The following is a 6,064-nucleotide window of genomic DNA, read 5'->3' as shown; positions in this document are numbered from 1 at the left end:
CATATTAAGCCTAATATAAGATTCACTCAAAAAAATTAGTAACCCTCCTATATACAGATGATAAATGGACTGAGAAAGAAATCAGAGAAACATCATCCTTCACAATAGCCACAAACAACATAAAATATCTTGGAGAACTCTAACCAAACAGGTGAAAGACCTGTATGGCAAGAATTTAAATCCTTGAAGAAAGAAATTGAAGAAGATATCAGAAAATGAAAAGATCTCCCATGTTCTCGAATAGTTAAGATCAACTATAGTAAAAATGGTGATCTTACCAAAAGCAATGCATAGATTCAATGTAATCTCCATCAAAATCCCAGCACAATTTTTCACAGACCTTGAAAGAACAATACTCAACCTCTTATGGTGTTGAGGACCCACACTGGGTGCCATATGTTGAGGATCAACCTCAACAAAAAATACTTTTTGCTAGGGTAGAGGTGTGGAAATTGAAGAAATATAAGTGAAAGAGATGAAGACACATAAAAATAATAAGACTGATAACATAGGACAGTATCAAAAGGGGGTTTAGGGATTATTTAAATCCTGAAATAACCTGTGTTTATTTTCCACAGCTTTTATATAAAATGTAAACTGGGAGAAAAGGTAACAAAGGCTTCATTGACATGACAGCATGAGACTTTCCATCATCAACATTTTGTTGCCTAGGTAGCAAGATGACTTAAGTCACATTTTACTCATGTACACTTGGTCACCTAGGCAAAAAACACCCCTTTTCCAGGCGATCTCATAGTTACAGTGGAAGGACCAGAGGTACATTGGAGTATCTTGGCCACCTGTCAGGATGTTACCAAGTTTTCTTAACTTCAAAAGAGCCAGGCAACCACCTCCTGTGTTAGAAGGTGCAAATTATACCTGTTAAGTCTCTTAAATTCTTTGACTGTCAGACAATGGTGAAAAATGGGCCTGCATTTCTTGGCTCCCACAATATGGAAGACCCAAAAACTCAGAATAGTCAACATAATCCTGTACAACAAAGGAATTTCTGGAGGCATCACCTTCCCTAACTTCAAGCTCTACTATAGAACTACAGTAATGAAAATAGCTTGATATTGGCACAAAAACAGACAGATGGATCAATAGAATCAAATCGAAGACCCTGATGTGAATCCACACATCTGTGAACACCTGATTTTTGGCAAAGAAGTTAAAATTATACAATGGAAAAAAGAAAGCATCTTCAACAAATGGTACTGGCATAACTGGATATCAATATGTAGAAGATTGTAAATCGGTCCATATCTATTCTCATGCACAAAATTCAAGTCCAAATGTATCAAAGACCTCAACATAAATCCAGCCACACTGAACCCCATAGAAGAGAAAGTGGGAAGTAGCCTTGAGCACCTTGGTGCAGGAGACCACTTCCTAAATATAACATCAGTAGCGCAGACACTGAGAGAAACGGTTAATAAACGAAACTTCCTGAAACTGAGAAGCTTCTGTAAGGCAAAGGACACAGTCAATAAGACAAAAACGACAGCCTGCAAAATAGAAAAATGTCTTCTCCAACCCCACATTGGACAGAGGACTGATCTCCAAAATATACAAAGAACTCAAGAAATTAGACATCAAAAAAACAAATAATCCAATTTAAAAATGGGATACAGATCCAAACATAGAATTCTGAACAGAGGAACCTCAAATGGCCAAAAGGCACTTAAGGAATTGCTCAACATCCTTAACCATCAGGGAAATACAAATCAAAACAACTCTAAGATACCATCTTACACCTGTCAGACTGGCTAAGATCAAAAACTCTAATGATAGCTTGTGCTGGAAAGGATGTGGAGCAAGGGGAACTCCCATTGCTGGTGGGAGTGCAAACTTGTACAGCTGCTTTGGAAATCAGCAAAGCAGTTTCTCAGAAAATTGGGAATCAATCTACTTCAAGACCCAGTAATATCGCTCTTGGGCATACACCCAAAGGATGCACATTCATACCACAAGGACATTTGCTCAACTATGTTCACAGCAGCATTATTCATAATAGCCAGTACCTGGAAGCAATCTAGATGCTCCTCAACCAAAGAATGAAACTGTGGTATATTTACTCACTTACTCAGAGGTTAAAAAAAAAAAAAAAAACAATGAAGTCAGGAGATTTCCAGGCAAATAGATAAAACTAGAAAAAAAAAATCTTAGTGAGATAACCAGACCCAGAAAGACAAACATGGTACATACTCACTCATAAGTAGATATTAGACATAAAGTAAAGGAAAACCAGCCTACAGTCCACAACTCCAGGGAAGCCAGAAAACAAAGAGGACCCTAAGAGAAACATACACAAAATCCCTAGAAAGGGAAAATAGCCATGATCTCCTGAGTAAATTGTGAGCATGGAGTGGGAGGAGAGTGGAAGGGGAGTGGGGAGAAAAGAAGAGGAAGGGGGAGGAGAACATGAAGGATTAGGAAGGTCAAGTTGGGGGAAGATCAGAGAAGGAGAGCAAGGAAAAAGCCGTCTTGATAGAGAGAACCATTATGGGATTAGCAAGAATCCTGGCACTAGGAAAACTCCCAAGACTCCACAAGGATGGCCCCAGCTAAGTATCTAAGCAACAGTGGAGAGGGTGCCTGTCAGTGGAGATCCAGGGTTAACAGAGTAGAAGACCCAGTGCCTATCGACAGCCTGGTTCTTGGTTCATAATATTTTAGTGGGAAAGGAACATATATTGTTTTTCTATTCAGTTAGGGATTCTCCCGTATTTTTTCCCAAATGTGTTTTTTCCTACATGAAAGACTTTCATACTCTTGTCAATGTCAATTTTTCACATTTGACTACTTTACTATGTTTTCTTAATAACTCTAGTAAATGTGTAGTTAAGACCTCTACTGCAGTCGAGTCATGTCATGCCCATGCCAGGGCTGGCACATACCCCAGTGCTCAAAAGACTGACATGGGAAGACTGCTGTACATACAAGACCAGCCTTGGATAAACAGTGCATGCAAGACCAAGTTCAGCCTGAGCTACACAGTACATGCAAAGCCAAGGGCAGCCCGATCTACACAGTACATGCAAAGCCAAGGGCAGCCTGATCTACACAGTACATGCAAGACCAAGTTCAGCCTGAGCTACACAGTACATGCAAAGACAAGGGCAGCCCGATCTACACAGTACATGCAAGACCAAGTTCAGCCTGAGCTACACAGTACATGCAAAGCCAAGGGCAGCCTGATCTACACAGTACATGCAAGACCAAGGCCAGCCTGAGCTACACAGTACATGCAAGACCAAGGCCAGCCTGAACTACTAGGCAAGACTTTCTCTCGAACAAAAGCAAAAACGAAACATACAGGCTCTCACGTTGGCAGCATTCAAATTTTGGTCCTGTTGTTTTAGGATATTTTTATTTTGCTTCATTTTGAGCAAGCAGGGTTTACAGTAGACCTTTCAGCCAGCTCAATATAATAAGAAAAAATATATAATAGTTTTGAAAGAGAAAAGAAAACTTTTGGGGGGTGCAGAGCTGGCTTAGTGGTTAAGAACACTTGTTGCTCTTGAAGAGGAGCCAGGTTTGATTCCCAGTAACCAAATGACAGCTCAGAACTGTCTGTAACTCTAATCCCAGGAGATCTGACAACCTTTTCTAGCCTCCAAGGTATGCAAATGGTACACATGCACACATGCAGGCAAAACACCCATGCGTACAAAATAATAAAATAAATAAATCTCTAAAAATTAAAAAGGAACCATTTGTTATTTGTCAATAATATGAATCCCACATAGGGAACACCAAGTAATTTACATATTCATTCCGATAATTTACATACCCATTCAAATAATTTATAAAATATGGTGTGGTGACTAATATAAACAAATAATGCAAATATTGGTTTTACCTTTATACTATAGTTTTAATTCATTTTATACAAATAATAAACAATATTTTTAAAGAACCTAAAAAATAACTCTAAAAAGAAGAATGTAAAGCTTTAATATAGAAAAAACATAATTTGTGGAAAAACTATTGAAGAAGGCCTACATAAACAAAAAATAATGTACGTGTGGGAAAGAAATGAATGGTTTTCTGACTGGGCCAACTTTCTCTATTTTAACCCACAGGATGATGTTGGAATTGGACAATGGCAATATATGCGTGTGTGTGTGTGTATGTATATATACACAGACATACACACACACATAAACATACATACATATATATATATATATATATATGTGAACTCTAGTTAACTATGCATAGAGGTCTTTATAACTGGTCAAGCAGAGAATTCTGATTCGTGAGTTTACCCCTTAATAAATGCCTATCAATTTCTTATTTCTGAGCTAGTGTGGGATTTTTTTTAAGCATCCGACCACCATAACTCCTGGTACAAGATACAAAAAAGCAAATCAATGCAGATATTCAGTGAAACCATTTATATTAGCAAAAGAGATTCATTACTAACTATTAAGGGATTGATTAAATCATTTGTGGTTTGGGCCTATGGTGGAATGGAATGCTCCCTAACTATCTGAGGAGATGGCAAAGAAATCAATGAACAAGTCAAATCAGGGACAAATGGAAACAGGGCTAGAAGACTCTTTGTAGTAAGCCATTGATTTAATAAGCTTTCCAGAAGAAAAGAATAAGAATGTTATAAATCTAAACACAAGTTTTTAGCTTTAACTTGATTCTCTCTCTCTCTCTCTCTCTCTCTCTCTCTCTCTCTCTCTCTCTCTCTCTCTCGTGTGTATGTATGTAGGGTATACGTGTGGAAATCAGAGGATAAAATTTGGGAGTTGGTTCTCTCCTTCCACCTTTACTTGGACTCTGAGAGTTGAACAAATTCAGGTTATCAAGCCTCTGTGACAATACTGAACCCTCTTGCCAGGCTTCAAGTACTTTTAGTAGAGACAATAATATCTATTATTGGAAGCATTAAAAGAAAACAAGCTGCTTTGGACTATGGCAAGGCAGAATATAGCCAGGATATACAGAGAGAGTAGGCCAAGTCAGGGAGACGCCAGAAAGTCTTACCCGGTAAGCCACAACCTCGTGGCAGTACACAGATTAATAGAAATGAGTTAATTTAATATAAACATCCAATGGCAGCTTGTAGCTGTCTGTAACTCTAGTTCCGGGGGATCTGGTACCCTTTTCTAAGGTGTGTTTACATACACACAGTCAAATACTCATATCCATAAAATGAAAATAAGAAATCGTGACTCACTTGTCTAGAATTGGTAAGATTACTTGTTTCTGATCATATTTATATTAAGCTATGTGCATTCTCTAGAAGTGTTCCAGTTTGCCAGCGAGCTGCTGAGTGAATTATTTGTTAACTGAAAAGTAGCCTGAGCAAGTCTTTTGTCTTCTATCACCTACCTTGCAAAGATGCCAAACCTTTTCTGTCTGCTGGTCGCCCCCTAGTGGCCCATGCAAGTCATTTAGCCAACAGTTCAAAGCAACTCTAAACTCACTTTACCACCTAACACAGTCGATAGAATGAAAACCTTCCATATCTCAATTAAACAAAGCTTCCATAAAAAAAAAAAAACATTTTTTAAAAAAAGCAATCCAATAAACTCCTTTTAAATTTTGTCATGGGGGAAAAAATCATTCACGTACCAAATCTACAAGTAATGCCATTTTAGCCATCTTGAGAATCAGTAACGGAGAAACTTAAGTGGCATCAATGTGCGCTCTGACTTTGCAAGCAGAGCTGAAACAGGAGGGCTGTGTGGGAACAATGGCACCCTCTATAGGCAATCCTGATGTCTAGTTATGTATGAATTAGTATTGTCAGCTTCATCTCTCTGCTGTGATAAAGCACCCTGTTGGGGGGGAAAAACAGCTTAGGAAAGAGCTTACTTTAACCCACGCTTCCAGGTGACACTTGATAGGAGGGAGGAGAAGGGACAGGGAACTCGAGGCAGCTGGCCACTTCCTTGGTTATGAAGATTGAGAGGAAGAACACATGCATTTTAGTACTCAGCTAGCTCTATCTATTCTTACACAGTTCGGGATCCCAAACAATGGTGCTGTCCACTTTCAGACTGGGTCCTCACACTTCAGTTAAGGCGATCAAGACAACCCC

The sequence above is a fragment of the Chionomys nivalis genome, chromosome 5 (genome assembly GCF_950005125.1).
Source record: "Chionomys nivalis chromosome 5, mChiNiv1.1, whole genome shotgun sequence".
NCBI classification, from domain to species: domain Eukaryota; kingdom Metazoa; phylum Chordata; class Mammalia; order Rodentia; family Cricetidae; genus Chionomys; species Chionomys nivalis.
This window is presented reverse-complemented; position numbering follows the sequence as displayed.